The 18,090-nt window shown below is 46.7% G+C and overlaps 1 protein-coding gene and 1 long non-coding RNA gene across 2 annotated transcripts in view; one reads left to right on the top strand and one right to left on the bottom strand.

The window, feature by feature from the left end:
* Positions 1-7,295, bottom strand: part of GRB10 (growth factor receptor bound protein 10) — a 187,643-nt gene extending 180,348 nt beyond the window's left edge. The window contains exon 1 of the mRNA XM_090049654.1: positions 7,060-7,295. The gene's annotated coding sequence lies outside the window, so the exon portion shown is untranslated. The remainder of the gene's footprint in view (positions 1-7,059) is intronic.
* Positions 6,502-18,090, top strand: part of LOC149864383 (uncharacterized) — a 42,836-nt gene continuing 31,247 nt past the window's right edge. The window contains exon 1 of the long non-coding RNA XR_016442672.1: positions 6,502-6,802. This is a non-coding gene — a long non-coding RNA (uncharacterized LOC149864383). The remainder of the gene's footprint in view (positions 6,803-18,090) is intronic.

The raw sequence follows: 18,090 nt of genomic DNA, 5'->3' as shown, positions 1-18,090 counted from the left end.
TTTGCCTGCCTTTTGGCAAAATATCGTTTTAGTTTTCTCTCTCAGACACATGCTAGATTTAGGCAAGAGTTTTAAGTTCTATATTACAAGTACAGGCAGTATTTAAAGGTTAAGTAGTCAAAGATACTTCGCAACTAAGGAAGGATTTGTTGGGCTTTTTTTAGTTTGTTTTGTTTTTGCATAACTGCTGACCACTTACTGTGTGCTGTGAAAGAGAAAATTATTGTTCTTCATTACTGCACCCGAAGCACTGCAGCTATTGGATACAAGTAAATCTGACTACTGTTTAAAAAAATGCAGGAAAAAAGAAAAGAAAAGGGGTGGAGGCAGAAAACAACAAAACCAACCAACCCTGATCACTGACGTACTAAGAAGCTCCTTGACCTCCTAAAACCCTTACCTCCACTGTGAAGGAATTGTCCAGGACCAAGAGATTTTCCCCATCACTCTATATTTTCCCACCCTGGTGAGGTATTAAAAAGTGATAATCCAAGGGAATGTAGTGCCATTCACTCTGACTGATGAGCTACAGCTCTCAGCAGCTACAAGCTCATGTATTTGTAAACAGACATTATATACTACCCATAATCATATTAATTTGTTGGCAGTCATTTCTCCTGCCTTTTCTACTCACAATCTCTGAAAACTTTGATCAGTCTATACTCTGAACAAGCCAAAATAAGGAAAAAACACAAACTTTTGCTTTGTAACAGTTTCTTCCTCACCTGCTAGCAATTTGGGCATCAGGCTCCCTTTGTTCGGATAGGATGGCACAGCATTTCCTCTGCAGCATGTTCAATACAGCCTGCATCCCAGAAAAGTCCAATTTCCTATTTTTGTCCTGTTGAGAACTAGTAGGAACTGGCACTGATTTAAGTTGGGACAAGTCAGATGCTGGTTTACCAGTGGTTTAACTAAACATATGGTTTACAATTACCTCATTCATTATGACCTGCTGTAACAGAGTTGTCTTTTGGAACTTGCTTGTGTTCACTGGCTTTGGTCTCTGAACAAAGCTGAAAGATTTACTCCAAGAAATCCACTGATGAATACATTAGCCCCTTACTCGAACATTAAAGCTGCCATAATTTGAGACATTAGCCAATACTCAGTCACTCACTACACTGATTTTCTTAGGGTTGTTGCAGCACCTGTTTAGTCATCTAGTTCACAACCTTAATATGCAGAAGTATAAACAGGCCTTTTAATCCTACCTAAGAAGAGGTATAGTTGCATTTAATGTTAATACTAAGGAAGAAGCACCAAAGTCTGTTTTAAACCCCTTCCCCACTCCCTCCACAACACCTCACCCCATGTGGCCTGTATAAATGTGGCTTTGCACATCCTGCATCCCCTAGATACAAACAGCCAGATAAAAAACTTTCCTAAGAAGCAACTCTGGTACACTGGCTTCCTCACCCTGTGGTGACTACATGTTTGAGGGTCCCAGTGAGGAAGTATGCTTGTCTTGCATGTTCTGTGTAGTTAGACAGAAGAAGTCATGGATTCAGGTTCTTGCCCCAAATGCTACTTATGCATTTTCTCCAATTTCTGAAAAAAACAATGCATATGCAATCCTTGAAACAGAACCCAGGCCTCTGTCCTTTCAGGGATGGCTGTTATCATGGAGTTGGAGGCATTCTTGCCTATCTAGTAGCCCAGCTTCCAACAGGACTTCAAGTGCTTAAAACACTCCACTAGTAAAAACCAGGTTAGCTGTTTTTTCATTAGTCCACAGATGCCATTTTAAACTAAAACATAGCTTTCCATTTGCTCCCTACAGATGAAGGGAACACAGCTTTCAACATAGGGAAGTTCAGTTGATAAATAATCACCTGGTTATGTAACTGTCAGACTACAAGCTGCCTTATCTACAGAGGTGAGCTTCACCATTGTTGCACACCACCCTGACCCACTCAGCTATTCAGGATCTGGAAGCTTTTCTGGATTGAATGAATTCTTTTGGCCTTACAAGGGTTTGAGGAATCTCTTTCATTTCACCTTGTCAATAGCAGGGTATATTTTCTGCTATCAGCATTCAAGTTTCTCCATCTGGTGCAGTCAGTCAGAAAAACCAGGAGACCCATGTTGGGGACAAGCTATATATGAGGCTAGCATTTGGGGTTGTCATTTCCATATCGCTGGCTTTTGGTGATTCACCAGGTCGAAGACCTTGTGTTTTGGAGGTTGGGAGTCCTGTACACTTCAGCAAGGTTTTGGAGTTCTTGTCATCCATGAGTCTTCCTGGTCAAATAAGGATCAATGGTCTCGTCTGTCACTGAGGAGCTGGAGGATCTCCAATCAATGTCTTAATTAGACTGTCTGCCCGAGCATCGGTTGGGTTGTGCTGTGCTGTCTTCAGTCTTGATACACAGGTTAAGGCAGATATGGACAATTATTTGGGTCCAAGACCCACATAGGGAGTTTTGATGAGCTGTCCTGGGTTGGGCTGATGACCAGATTCTTTAGGGACATAGTGAAAGGACTTTGTCCTCTCCTCCTCCCCCAAGGACTCACTAAAACTCTTTCTAGGGCTGTCTGCAGGCAGAGAGCAGTGTTCAGTTCTTGGAGAGGCTGGAATGACATGACCCTGCCCTCTGGGTGGGGAGGTGTGTGTGTGCGTGTATGTGTGTGTGTGGAGGAGGGGGCTGCCTGGACACTAGGTCCCACAAGTCTGCTGTGGGTGAAGTGGGGCTCATACAGCAGAGCTTGCCCAGGCAGTTCGCTCTGCACTTCCCCCACAGTGCTCTGCGTGGGGCTGAGCTCCGCTCACTCACACTGGGGCAGCCTGCACCACACTCCCACCAGTGTCCATGGCCCAGCCAAGTGCTGCTCTGTGCCCCCTGCCTCCAGTGGCAACTCCTGCTCCTGGTCTTGCTGCTTGCCTGGAGCAGCATGACTTGGCACAGTGCTGCAGGGGCTTCAGCCAGGATCCTGCCCCTTCAGCCAGCCTCCTGCAAGGTGGCTGGGAGCTAAAGCCTGAGCCCCAGCACTGAGGCAAGCAGCCCAGCTGAAGCTGCTTACCTGCCTGCCCAGAACAGCACGATGTGGTGCAGCACAGCAGGGGCAGGAGAAACTTCTGACCGGCTGTTCCTGGTGCAACTCTGTGCCATCCACCTCCAACAGCAGCTCTTTCTCCTGCTCCTGCCACACCACTCCTGGCAGGCATGTGGGGCTCCAGCTCCAGATCCCAGATGCCTTCCACCAGAAGGCAGCCAGGAGCTGAAGCCAGAGTCCCACGTGCTGGGGTAGGAGCTGCCTGGCTGAAACTGCTTGTCCAGAGTGGCATTGAACAGTGCATCACTGGGGCAAGATCAAAACCAGAAACCGCCACTGAAGGCAGGGAGTGCAGAACAGTACCCAGCTACACCAAAAACAGCCCCTCCCAGCCTGTGTGCAGCTTCTGGACTCGGCCCAATGGGAGCCTAGTGCAACTGGGCAGAGAATGGCCCCATGCAGAGTGACTGGATGCCACAGGCTGAATCCAGTCACCTGGTGGGCCAGATCTGGCATGCAGGCCGTATTTTGCCCACCCCTGGGCTAAGGGACCAGATTTAGATTATGACCAGCTACTTGAATTGAACCAGAAATAGTCCATCTCAGTGAACAACTGAGCTTTTGGATTTTCACAGACTTGTTGATGACCATATTAAAGTCTCTCAGGATGGAACCTTAACTACAACACTGATGGCACTAACCTGTAAAGGAGCATGCAATCTGTTAGTTCTGAATCATTTCTACTCTCATATGAATACAGCCTGAATTTTCTTGCTCAAGGCACCTCCCTTGCATTGACTGTTTGATGAAAAGATGAAGGCACTGCTATTTGGCTTTTTATCCTACCTTGCCCTACAATGAAGTAGTTATCCTGGAGGAACAAGTTGAGCCAGCAGAGAGTTCCCAGTTTCAACAAGGTCTGACAATGCAGACTATGTCAGATGCTTCATCACTGGTGTGGTCAAAGATTGTCTGCTGGCTGACCTTGCTTTGTCCCATGAGGATAAGTCATGTCACTTCGTGCTGCCTGCTTCTAGCCGGCATGTAGGCAATAGAATCCAATTTCCTTTGTATACTTTACATTTCCTTAGCAACATTACCTTTACATTTCCTTTCCTCCTGACTTGAACTCTGAGTTAATTGTGTGAGTGAAGGAACAGATGTCCAAATCTACAGAGGCCAGGAGAAAGGCAGTTAAATTGGATCTGGTTTGGAGTATGTCGAGGTCTGGGACCAGGTAGACTTGAAAGCCTAGTGGCATAGAAGGAACGGAAACAAAGCAAACACTGAACAACCACCAGCAACAACAGGTAGAATGAAGCAAGGGCCAATGGCATCAGGCATCCATTTACCTGAAATAATGTTGCCATGACACCCACATTGCTCTTATCTGGCTTGGGAGAAAGAGGAAGGGAAGCAGCACTTACTTGTCACATCTGAGTTAGAGCCGGAAAGTAGCTTCTGAGCCAGTAACTAGTGGCAAGACTGAAAGAAAAGAACTGAGACTGATACCTCTGTTCTTATAGGTTTCTTTGGTTGCTTCATTCCTAGAAAGGATGAAACTGAGCCAAAAGGGGGGGAGTCACAGCCCCACCCTCACCTGTCGCAAAACCTCACTTCTTAATGTGCAGAGAAGAAAGGGACTAGGAACTGCTCCCAGACCAATTCCTGGGACAGGTGCCCACAGGTATAACCAGATATGGGGCATGGGCCTTCAGTTAGCAGACATAGAAAAGAAGCTCTTCAGAGAAGACCTTATCATTGAAAACCATGCATCCTTAGTAATAAACTAAACCAGACAGTCAAAATGGATGTGCCAGAAGTTCACTACTGCAACACTAGCACATGCCATGAGACTACATTCAAACAGTTTTTGTAAAATGTGCTCAGCACGCTTTCAAGCAAACACTTTTAAAGTAAAGAAATCTAGCCTTACTACAGAAGTTTCTCCCCCTACAGCTCTTACTCTGTCACACACAAGTTTTACGTAGGGAACCCAAACAACTAAATTAATCCAGGGTGCTAAAAGGAAAGTTCACGTAACGCCTTAAAAACATGAGTGTCATTCTCTTATGGCTGACAATGAGTTTTCTTATTGTACCTCTTTGCTTAGTTCTCAAAGCCAGACTGTGGTATTTAGATATAAGCCACTGGGGTACACACCAGCTGCCACCAGCCTCTAGTAAGACACTGCTGACTAGGTTTCATCAGAAACACAGGCTAGCACCATCATATGCCCCCACCCTCTCACCCCATCCTGCAACAGCTCCTGGAAGAAATGGTATTTGACAGTTATACAACTTCTCTGCCACCTGGGACTCCCCAGGCTGGGGGGATCCCAGCTAGGTGAATCCAGCTACTTGTAGACACTGGGCTGCAAAACAGGAAGAAACCCAGTGTCTATAGGAAACTATAATGACATCAGCCAGGTTCTGTGAGCAGAACCAAAAACAGATGCACTTTACAATTAGGGAAAGCTTTCTGGACTAGAAGACAAACACACTGTTGAAAGACTGTCACAACTGGATTAGAGGATGAACGCCAGACACATGGAGCAAGACAGGAGAGAATATCTGGATTATCAAAACCACAGAAAACCACAAAAGTACCACAAGATCTAACACCCAGCCAGAGCAAACAGAAGCTACCTCTAAAAACAAATAAGAGTGCAAATGACATACAGTACAAGAAAAAAAAAATAAGTGTGCGCATGTGTGGGGGGAAATCACTGGAGGCAGGTGTACAAGTCTGCCTTTCTAGCAATTCATAGTTCAGAACAGACACCACCAAGTGCTGCTTTCCAAGCTTTGCTTACCCTACACTGTGCAGCATTTAAAAAAGATGAATCAATATTTTTAGGGATTTTTTTTAGCAAAGCAAGCTTCAGATCGAAGGTACAATGTATTGGTTAGAATACAAATGCACACCTTGAGACCAAAGGATGAGAAAGAGAAGAATACGCTTCTTAAATAGCTGCATCTCTTCTCAACAGACCTTCTAGGTAAGGAGTACTGTAACTGCAGAACACGCTTAATATCTTTTCTCTTGCCTTTGCAGAGGAGGAGCCGACAGGAGTGTCATTTCCACTATTCAGCCTTTGGCGTTTGAGGCACACCAGTCAGGTTTTCTAAGCACCGTACATTTTTTTTTTTTAAACCTGTCCTCATAACTCACTCCTTTTAATCCTCGGATTAGCTCTGCTGCCCTTCTCTGTACCTTTTCCAGTGCCGTAAATAAGGCAGGTCCATGCACGGAAGAAGAAATGAAGTTAGAGCTTTCATGGTGGACCAAGGCAGCTTTTTGTAGCCAGAGCGGTTAAATAAAACAACAACAACAAAGAATTAAAACATCCAGCCCCTGTAGGAAGCAGCAATATTTCCAACCCATTCTCCACGTGCAACTGGAGGAAAGAGGGAGAGGCGTACTCAAACTTTGCCTTCTGTCCCACCCCTCTCCTTCAAGGAGGCAAAGCAGGGTAAGTGAGAAACCTGCATAGAGCTGCTCTGTAAGCCTGGACCCACGCTGCTCTGACATGCCAGCGCCATATGCTCCCGGTTCAACAAATCCAAACATTTCTTCCCTTTTTTTCTTCTTTCCCCTCCACGCACAGAGAGCACCGCTTCAGAGCCGCCTGCTGAATCAGCACTTGCCGCACCGCTCTAAATAGACTTCTGCTCAGCTTCAAAAGAAAAGCGTTGGGAAGCTGGGATGGGTCGGATCCTGCCTCGGGCAGCCGGGTCCCTCCAGCCCCGCTTCTCCAGGGCTCGAGGAGGGGGAAGAAAAAAGAAAAGAGGGGGGCGGCAAGGTAAGACAGACGAGCCCTCCCCGCCCAAGCCCTGGGCTGCAGCCCGTTGTCGATGGCAAGCGAGGGAGAGGCCGGGACAGCAGGAGACGGCTGCGGGCCACTCTGCCCCCGCGACGGGGGCGGGGGAAGCGCCGGGGCAGGGCAGAGCAGAGCTGGGGCTCGGGACGGCCGCGTCCCGGCGCAGGGGCTGGGGCCCCGCCAAGTTTGCAGCGGGGCCGAGGAAGTTGGCGCGCCCCGCGGCCGCGGCTCAGCCTTACCTGCGCGCCCGGCCCGCCTGGCCGCTCCCCCACTGCCGCCCCGGCGGGAAGTTGGAGCCCGGGCGGGCGCGGAGCAGCCCGAGGGAAACTTGTGCGGCCGCTACTCCCGCCCCGCGGCTCCCGCTGCGCACACGAGGCTACGCCGCCGAGCCTGGCCTCTCCCCGCCTCAGCTGACTCCCCGGCTTAGGGTGCATCCCTGCCCCCTCCCACCGCCCGCCCCGGCGCCGCACGCAGCCGCAGCCGCAGCCGCGCCGCCCACGCCCGGCCTCCGCGGGCCGCCTCCGCCCGGGGCTGCCCTTCGCCTCCCGGCCCGGCGCCCGCGGGCCTGTCTGCAACGGACCCCGGCCCGGGGCCGCCACCAGGAACCATAAAGCCTCCCCGGGAAAGGTGGCGCCTGGGAAACTCCCGGCTCCTTTTCTTGGGACCCGGTCAAAGGCGGTGGAAGTCACAGGGTCAGAGTGAGGGAGCCGAGGGGGGACCCCGAGCGCGGCAGCATGGCAGTGCCCCCGGCCGCCCCAGGGAAACTGCTGGGCAAGTGAGCAGGCACCTTACAGGTTGAGCAGACACATTTAGGGTTCAGCAGACATTTAGGGGGCTAGCAGGCACATTAGGGAGGTGAGCTGGCACATTACAGGTTGAATAGACATGGGGTAAGCAGACAAAGGGTTGGGCAGACGCATTTAGGGTTGAGTAGACAGCGGTGAGTGGGCACATTTAGGGCTGCCAGCTCTCCAGGAGTCTCCAGGAATGAGATGTAAATCTCTAGAAGACTGCTGAGAGTCACCCGGGAGATAACTGATAGGACATTAGATAAAATAATTATTAAAGGTTGAATCTAATTTATGCTGTAGGGTGGTAGGTTTTTAAAATGCAATAGGAACATGCATATGTCTTCCTGCCATAAAGTCTACACGTCCATAGGTATAACCCATAACTGATATATGCTAGCGCGTGGGTAGGTTGGCATCGTGTGTCGTGGGCACGTTGGAGTTCTGGAAACCTCCCAGAATAGATTCAAACAGTCAGCAACCCTGGCAGACAAGGGACAGGAAAGCAGTCCCTGAGAGTGTCCCTCAGCCAGTAATGCAGGCCAGTACCCACAAGGAAACGCTATAAGCCCCCCTTAAAAAAGGGAGGCGGCTAGGTAGAAAATAACTGATTTCTGGGGACAACTAAAGACATAATAGGGATGGGAGTGAGGTCAAAGGTTTAAAACAAGTGCCCAAAGGGGGCACCTGGAGCAGAGCACACTGAACAACACCCACTGGCCCTCAAATGAGTCCAAGGAGCCAGCAGACACTGCCCAATGGTACTCTGCCCAGAGAAAGGATCACACCAGGGACAGGACTTTAAAAATCAGGGGATTTCATGAGCCCAGGCCCACCAAGGAAACTATAAGCTCTCTTTTAGTACTGGGGGCCACTACTGATGTGTGACTGGTTACTTGGGACAAATAATAATGAAAACAGGGACAGGAGCAGAGGTCAAAGGTTCATAACAAGAGTGCCAAGGGGAGACACCAAGCAGAGCACACCGGGCAGCACTCACAGGCCCTCAGATGAGTCCAAGGTGCCAGTGGACACTGCTCAGTGATACTCTGCCTGGAGATGGGATCACGTCAGGGACAGGAAAGCAGCCCCACAGTCCCCAGGGTCCTCTTGTCCAGAGCCTCCTTCCTGGTGCAGTATATCACTAGCTTGGCCAGGAGGAGGTTGATGAGGAGGTCCCAGGACTTGGTGGGGCTGTGGATGGGAAGTGCACAAACTAAAAGGTGTAGGGAGTAGTGCAGGCAGAACCCCACCAGGAGGTTCTGGAGGAGGCCATGAAGGGGCTGCAGCCTGGTAGGTGTGCTCCACCATCTCCCTCTGCAGGTAGGTGTGCTCCATGGTCTCCCTCTGCTCCACGATCTTCCTCTGCTCACAGAAAGGGCAGGTGTCAGGAGCATCCATAAACCGTGCCAGATACATGCCTGTAGCAATGGCTCCGTGTAGGAGCCGCCAGCAGAGGCCCGGACCAGGGGAAAGCCTGGGGCTGCCCTCAAGGCTGGCACCAAGCATGGTTGTATTGAGAAACCATTCAAGCTGTGGGGTGTCCAAATGCCTGGAGTTGTTCAGGAAGAAGCAAGGCAGGCTGCAGAAAAAGGGCCTTGCTACATGTTGGACTTTGAGTTGCTCAAATGCTGACCAGTGTTAGTGCTACTCTGAGTTCGGGAGCAATCACACCTTGCAACTAAAAGCCTCCTCTGACTATTCCCCACCTTCTCAGCCATGACTTACTGCTGGTGGGCTGGTGAGCAGAGAACTACATCTGGGACTTGCTGCTGAGACTTGCTACTTGTCTTGGTGAGCTAGGACATGCCCTGCTCTGCATGTTGGGGGGATGTAGCTGAAGGGAGGGAGTGGTAACAGTAGGCTGTTAGCATGATTATATCCATGGAGGAGGGCAGGTCACACTCCCCAGGAAGGCAGGAGATGGCTTGTTGCCTGGGCAGTAGAATTCAGGGGATGGAAAGTTTGTCCACACAGAACAGGAGAGTAAGGAAAGGGACACTGCATCCTGGGATGCTGGAGGACTGCAACGTGGGCGGTTCATCTGTGGGGCACAGCCACCCATTACTAGTTGATTCAATTTGATAGACATGGTGTATCCAGAAATGACACCAAGGAATCTTAAAAACACTACCCTGTTGTGGTCTTTCTGAGTTCTTTGCAGTAAAAGAATGGCTGTATGTTTCCATAGTAAAAAACCAAGTGAAAGCTGAAACAGCATTTTCTGATGAGTGCCTCAAATTTAACATGGGGGCAAATTTAACATGGGAGCCACTGCTCTAACCTTTAGCAATTGAGATGAGGTAGATAAGTGGTAGTCAACCATTTTTAGACTCATGGCACCCCTTGACAGAATCAAGGCCCCCCCCATTCTAGGCTCAAGGCATCCATCAGAAAATATGAGCCCTTTGCATTCACTTGTGTTTGACTATGGAGAAATCCTAGAGAAAATGACCATGTGTTTCCCCGGGGACAAGTAGCAGTGGCACACCTTATGCCGCTGCTACTTGTCCCCAGGGAATGCCCATGCCACGTGTGCTTTGGTGTGCAGCAAGTTACATTGAGTGGGGTAGAGGAGGCTGAGGCCAGCAACTGTGCCTTACCTGGGTTCCTGGGAGCCTCCAGGAGCTGCAGCCACAGTGCTCCTGCAGCAAGGAGCCTGGCCAGCAGCCAGAGCATGGCTCCACCCAGCCAGGCTCTGGTTTTGAGTGTTGCACACTGCCATGTGTGCCACCCCACTTTTTTCTGACATTGGGTTTTTTGATCCAGGAACCCAAGAGTCTCCAGGGGTCAAAAAACCCTCCATGCTGCAAAGTAGCAGTGCAGGGAATGCCTGTATATGCAGTGTGTGGGGCAGGTCTGCAATGTCACATACCACAAGTCCACTCTCATATAGACACGGCCAAAGAGGCCACATCAGGTCAGAATGGTTTTACCACTATGGATTCCTATTGGGATTTCTGGGTTTATCTTGTGAATTGTGTTTGCACACTTAATAGTGCTAACATTGAGTGGCACCCTGCAACACCCTTAAAAGGATCTCAAGCCACTCAGGCTCTCACAGCACCCTGGTGGAAAATTGCTGAGCTAGACAGTACAGAAGCAGATATTTTAGGTAGGCGGCATCTGACTGCTGCCAGAGACAGGATTCAGAACCAAGTGAATTCTCGGTCTGATCAAATGCAGCTGTTGGTTTCTTCCTAAGAAGGGTGGGGACATGATCATTAGCATGATATTGGTGAGGCCTGGCCAATACAGCTAGCACTGGATTCTGATGTTCAGACACCTATTTTTGGCCACTTGTATCCACCTAACTCAAAAGGAGCGGCCAGAACCTTTGGGCACTGGGCTGCAGCACTACAAAGGGAATGTCCTGTCTCATCCTGTGGGCTGATCTGCAAGAGGGACATGGCCAGCTGTCTAGTCAGCAAGGAGTTTTAATTTTTTGGGGGGGGGGGGAGCAGGGGGGCCGGGAGAGGAAGTGCAAAATGCTTGCAGGATGATGTGTCTTGGGTGTAGTTTGGATGAATGGCAAAAAAAGACAGGTGTTGCTTGGGGAGCTAGATGCTGGGTAGTGAACAGGGATGGTGGCTAGCAATGGGGGACAGGATAGAAAGTTTCATGAGGAAACACTTCACCAAGAAAGGTGATGTTAACACGTTAGCATTGCAGAGATTTTGTACGTATTGTACAATCTTTTGGCAAATTCATGTGTGCATAACAAGTAACTGCATGACCTTTCTTTATCCTAGGCTGCCCATCATATTTTCAGTTTTACTCTCACTTATTCTCAACGCTACCATAACAACACAGGGAACACTGCCAGTTTGGTCAGGTGTATAACACAATGTGGCTGAACAATTAATAGTAATGGTACAAATAACAGTAGTGGAAACTGCAGGACAGGCTTTCTATATTGTAAAGATTATTAGATTCTCATGCACTCCCCAGGATTCCCATGTAAGCGTAATACTTTTAACTTTTCCAGAACATGAGGCATCCTGCATTTCACTCTAGATATCTCTGGGGCTGAGTTGGGAGATTCAAGGAAGAATAAGCAACTTATAAATTGCTATGTACCACAAATTACCTTCCAGAGAATCCAAGGCTGTCTTTCTTCAGGAGACTTTTTAAAAAACATGTACCATTTGTTTCAACCGAATGCATTCTAAAGGTGGGCGGGAGGCATTCTCTTAGCCATACATAGAAGAACCCTCTTATAGAAGGACTGGCACTATCTATAGTGTAGGATAAATTCCAGTGGAATCAGGGAAAGTCCCAGTGCCCTTTGTTAGAAACAACTCAACTGCTATATTCATGTTACCATTGTTCAACTCTTCACTAAACATGTTCTAAAAATATAACTCATTCATCCTATATTTCTTTTATTCTTTCTCCCTTTGCTTTTCCTTTAATCCTGCTGTTCTGTACACTGTTGTCTTTGTACTTCATCCCTTCATCATCTCCTTCCTCCTTCTCCCTGTGTTCTCATTCCATTCTCTCTGGTCAATCTTTCCTTCATGCCCTTCAAAATGCTTTTCCAGTTTCTCACGCACACCACATCACCTGCTCCAACATACACAAGTCACTCTGCAGTGAATTCATTGCACACTTTCCTCAATCAGCTTCCAAGTGTGACCCATTCCTACTCTATGCTCAGTCGTGTCCATTTCATTTACTGTTGTCCCTCCTCCCTTTTCACAATACTCACCCCAGTCAGTCATTTTTCAATTTCCCAGTTTAAATTGTCACTCATCCACACCATCAGTCAGTCCCCCTGCCTCTTCACCATTCCCAGTTGACCTAGGCATTTTACAGTTCTTGAGTGATGCTGTCCTCTCTTGGGTGGAGGGTAGCAGAGACTACTCCCATTAAGATCCCACACCTGGGTGGAAGTTACATCTTCATGCAGGCCAAGCATTCTGGGCCCACAGCCCTTCCCTACTTTGAAGAGTAGAGAAACTGGAGAGCTATGGCTCTTTATTGCTACTTTTCTTCATGATTGCTGAGGCTTTTTAATACTTCAGGTCTTCCCTTTGAGTGGGCTAAGATCCAGCCCTTTTAACCCAAGTTGAGGGTTCTATGTGGGAGGCCTTATCTTCCACCTAGCAGAGGACAAAGGCCCCTTAGTTGGGCTTGGTGGTATAAATAGAAACCTCTCCACACACGGTGTCTACTTCTTCCATTCTGGAAAGGAGCCTCTCCTCAGCAGGCCCTGTGTTCTGGACAGAAAATGTGGCTCAGAGCACTACAGCAGCAGCAAAGTAGGCCCTCACAGAAGCAGCTGTAGAAGAAAACAGCTAGGAGGTCGTGACTACGTCCTCCCAGCTGCTTTCTCTTCTCTAGTGAGGGTGTTGAGAACTGAGTTCCTCATCACCGGACACCCTTGCTGCTGAGGCAAGGATATATGTTACAAGGACAAGCCAAAACTGAGTGGCCAAACATCAAGATCTAGTAGCTGATGTAAGTGTTGGTCAGACTTCTTCAGTCTGAAGAGTCTGACTCAGGTTACTGAAGAGGAACAAGACTCTTGTCAGCTAGAGGGGAACAGTAATAACATCCTGCCAGCCCTGCAGGAAATTGGGATCTTTCCCCAGTTGTCAGAAGACAATGGTGATATCCTGTCTCCCCTATGGTGAGGTTGATGTACTGCTTCTTCCTGACACCCGTCTAAAGTTGTCAGCCCGGACCTTCAAGTACAATCTGAGATTGGGCAGTGTCTCCTCTTACCCTCTTCAAGGCTGTGAGTGGAGAGGTGACTTCTTCAGCTCCTCCTTCTATTGGAGTACGTTGTCTCATGGTGTCTGATGCTCCTGCCTCATTCCAAGGTTTATGCAATTGCATTTAGTAGTTACATAGCTATCTCACCCGTACACCTTAGTGTCACTAGTAATATGAATAAATACAGACTGCTGATTCCTGGGTCCCATTTCTAGAGATGTGGGAAGAAAGACATTTCACTTCTTTGTTTCTAAGCTCACAAAGTCTGCTTTCAGTTCAGGCAGACCTACAACATCTGGAATTCCTGGATTCCAAGCTATCCTCCCCTTTACTTGTCCCTAATACATTTTACATGGGTGTAGAGCAAAATAATTTGCAGATATGTTAATACTAAAAATAAACAACACTGTTACAAACACACAGCATTACATATGATACAGAACTGACAGAGGTAGTCTGTTGTTCTTTCGTTTTTTCTCAGCAGCCATACCTGGGGCTTAATTCACATTTTTCTGCAATCTTCATGCTTTTCATCACACAATGTAACACTGCTGACCCATCAGTTTATCATGCCAAGCAGATACCTAAAATTAATTTTTAACTTATCAAAATGTGAAAACATATTATTTTAAAAGATCAAAATGTATATGCACTTTTTGTCATTAATGTTACATTTAACAGACAGTAAAATGACTTGTTTTAGAGCCAGGTAGTTGAAGGATTCCTCTACAACTGTTTACGACACTGATAAACAGTGTCCAGTTGAATAGGTATTAACAGGGTGTCTGTACATAATTTTCTTATAGAAAATACCATTTTTGCTAGAAGATGATTCAAGTATTCAGTTGTACAATATTTATTTGTCTCCTTGTGGCTCTATGGGAAAAAAAACAGTGTGTGTAAGGAATATTTCCTGTACATTCTGGCAAGTATAAATACTAGGAAAGACATGTTTAGTTTCCTAGACTACAGCTGTTTTGTTTGAGACCAGACTATACTGTCATAAAACTGTTTATCAAAAATGGCACCATTAAAATGGTTAAATTTAGCAGTAGCTATACATCCCTGTAAGTGCAGTAAAAGGCAGATTTATGATATAGTTAGATTCTTCTCCCTTAACTAATAAATCTCTGAAAAAGCTGCAGTTATACTACATCATGGAAATAATAGCCAGAATATAAAATAGCCTTTAGGACAACCCCATATTTCCTTGGAAAATAAAAGATAATCTCCTTCAATGAAAACATGCAAGAATTAATGGTGACAAAAACATTTTGTCAGCGCATAAGCATTATTTCTATTCAATGCTAATCACAGGCATGGAGATTCCTCAAATATTTTCATACTAATGAATTTGTCAGGAAAATAACATGAGAGAGCTTGGATTTAAGGCCCCTGCCAGACATTCAGGTAAAGGCACAATAGGACCTGATGCATGATCCACACAATTGCATCTCCTGCCCTGCCACATGTGCATGGCAGGAGGCAAGATTGTGGGATCCAGCATCAGATCCAATCTTATTGCCAGTGCAGGGAGAGCCCAGGACTCCACTGGCAAACAGCAGTCTACTGTGGCTATGAACTCTGTAGCCGATGGGGCTTACTGCTGCAGCACGTCATGGGGTGCTGCTGTGCATCCCATGCTGTGGCACTCATAGCTGCAGAACCGCACTGTGCACCCCAGCTAGGAGCCTGTCAGCTGATGGGGCCTCAAAGCCACAAGAGAACACCTGGCCACATGTTCAATTAATGGTGTGATAAGAATGAGCCACAAGGTTCTGTGAAATAATTTTGAGGCTTAATCTTTGTTTCATCACACCATTAATTGATTGAGCCCGTGGCTGGGTCGCAAGTTAAAATGTGATTAATTGGTTAATCGCATCTTAAGTATAACATGTAGATGGGGTCTAAGAAACTCTCCTTTTTCTTTTCTTCATTATAACTACTGTATGTAGATTGGAATCCATCCTCAGTCCTCATATAACTCTATTGACTTGAGTTCCATCATTTTTAATTTGCAGTAGTGAAATGGAAACGTGAACCAGACCTTCACATACTTAAAACTCCTTTATCTGAATTAAGGCATAGATTTTTATAATGGTCTGTGCATAGGGCCCCAATCCAGAGAGTCAGTGAAACAACATCATTCTTTTTTTCAATTTTTAAGCAAGTTTCTTAATGTAGGGTTGCAAAGAAAATGCTAAAATGGAAATAATGTATTGATGGTTACCTGAGTCTGTAGGTAACATGAAACAATAGTTCTGAAAGGTATGAACTGACCCAAGGTCATTAATGTCAAAATCTGCTACTTTGGAGGACCCCAGCTGCAGTGTCCTAAACCCAGCCCACCCACCCAAGCAGATGATGAGCATACTCTTACACGAATGAGTAAGACTGTCTTCCAAGGATCTTAATAGTGAGTCTGCAGGTGGCTTTATAGCCCAATTCTAGATCCACATCTTGTCACAGTGAGGACAGGTGTTTCCAGGAAGGATGGGCATTGTGTTGCTCTTCTGATGTTCTTTTTGCCTGTTCCTCTTTTCCTCTTCTGCCTGTCGACAAGATGTTTCAAAGTATTCAGCTCCCTCCCAAGGAGTCTTTCTCCATTTTGGTCAGTCTTGACCAAGGGTCTCCCAAGTGTTGATGTCGATGTTACACCTCTTCATCTCTGCCTTCAGGGTGTCTTTGAAGTGCTTTCTTTGCCTTCTGCTATTTTTCTGACCTTCTTTGCTGTGAGAAAAAGATTCTCCTTGGAAGGCAGGAGTCAGCCATGTGAACAACGTGACCTGTCCAGCGAAGTTGGTTTTGGATGATCATGGCCTCAGTGCTGTTGGAATTTGCTTTGGCCAAGACACTGATATTTGTGCATCTATCCTCCCAGCTAATACAAAGTATCCTGCGAAGGCACCATTGGTGGTACTTTTCCAAGCTCTTGAGAGGTCTTCTGTATGTGGTCCAAGTTTCTGAGCCATACAGCAGAGTTGGAATGACAATGGCATGATAAACCAAGAGCTCCATTTCAGCAGTGATGTCAGAATTTAAGAAGACTCTCTTAGATGTCCAAAGGCTGCACTTGCACATTTCAGGTGGTGTTGTATTTCCGTGTAGGATGTCTGCCTTTGATGAAAGATGTCTTCCAAGGTAGACGAAGTGATCCACATTCTCCAGCAATTCTCCATTGATTTGAATGGAGATAGGATTTGAAGAATAACAAGGCAGCTGGTGTTGACGTGAATACCTACAGAGATTTGCAAAGGAGGAGGAGAACAACTTACATGTCAGCTTCATGTTTTCATCCTTAAAATCTGGAACAAGGAAGAAATCCCAGCTGACATAAGGAATGCCTTGATTGTTACTATCTTCAAGAAGGGGGACAGAGCTGATTGCAGAAACTACTGAGGAATCTCACTGTTGGCCACTGCTAGGAAAGTCATTGCCCATATCCTTGCCAACTACCTTCTCCCACTTGTGGAAAAAATTCTTCCAGGATCTCAAAGCAGCTTCAGACCATCTCAAGGAACTGTGAACACGATCTTTACAGCATGTCAAATCGAGGAGAACTGTTGTGAGCAAAATCAACCTCTTTATTTGGCCTTCGTTGATCTCTCTCTAAAGCCTTTGATTCTGTAAACTCTGAAGCCCTATGGAAAATTCTGTCCATAATTGGCTGCCCAAACAAGCCTTCTAAGACTTCTCCATGACAACATGTCAGCAAGGGTTCTCAGCAATGGGAATCAAACACAACCATCTGAGATGTAAACTTGAGTGATGCAAGGTTGCATCATCACTCCAACTTTGTTTTCCATCTTGAACTCCACCATAATGCACCTTGTCAACAGCAAGCTCCCACCTGGAATTGAAGTTGTGTATAGGATGGACAGAAGGCTCCTCAACCTCAATCTGAAATGGACCTCCAAACCATTCTTAATGTATTCTTGGAAGCCTATGAGAGTATTGGCTTAACTCTAAACACCAGGAAAATGCAAGTCCCTTACCAACCTGCTCCAAATACAGAAACAAACCCCTCCTCCATTCAAATCAATAGAGAATTGCTAGAGAATGTGGATCACCCAAGCAGATATGCCTTGGCTGTAGTGGTAAGTACTGAGGTACTCTGGATGCTCCTCTAGGGCCCTGGGTAGTCTCTGCTACCAATCCTAGATGGCATCTAGCCCTTGAACTCTAGTTCAATGGTATTCAACCTTGTTAGACTCAAGTCATCACTCAGAAAATGCCATCTCTTAGCTTTCACTCATTTTTGGATTAAAGAAAAATAATACAGACAATTCTCTTTTTCCAAAGAACTCAGAAAGACCACCACCAAGCCACTATGTTTTTTGACACTATGGGTTCCTGTGTGAAATCTCTGGGCTAATCTTGTAAATCATATGCATTAGTGTTTGTACACCTAACACTCCTAATATTCCATGGCACCCTCACAAGGCACTCAGGGCACCCCCAAGTGCTGTGGCACCATGGTTGAGAATCTGTGCTCTAATTGTAGAGGGATCCACACTGAACTGGGTTTATATTTGCCTGAAACTGGTCTGGGTCAGAAGAACCAATAATTTTAGCAGTGATTTGAATTATGTCATTGTGGCAAGAGATGAAATATCTGGGGGCTGATTCTGCAGTCCTGAATCTGGAAAAGTTTTGGAACAAGAACTTTCCCTAACGCCTGTGTACCAGGTCTTAAAAAACAGGATTTCAATGGTAAGCATGTGCCAATGGGGCCTAATTAAGTCTAATGCATTCTTGATG

This window comes from Crocodylus siamensis, chromosome 5 (genome assembly GCF_052110815.1).
Source record: "Crocodylus siamensis isolate JL-2025a chromosome 5, ASM5211081v1, whole genome shotgun sequence".
Taxonomy (NCBI): domain Eukaryota; kingdom Metazoa; phylum Chordata; order Crocodylia; family Crocodylidae; genus Crocodylus; species Crocodylus siamensis.
The sequence above is the reverse complement of the archived record's forward strand: the minus strand, read 5'-3'. Positions and strand labels throughout refer to the sequence as shown.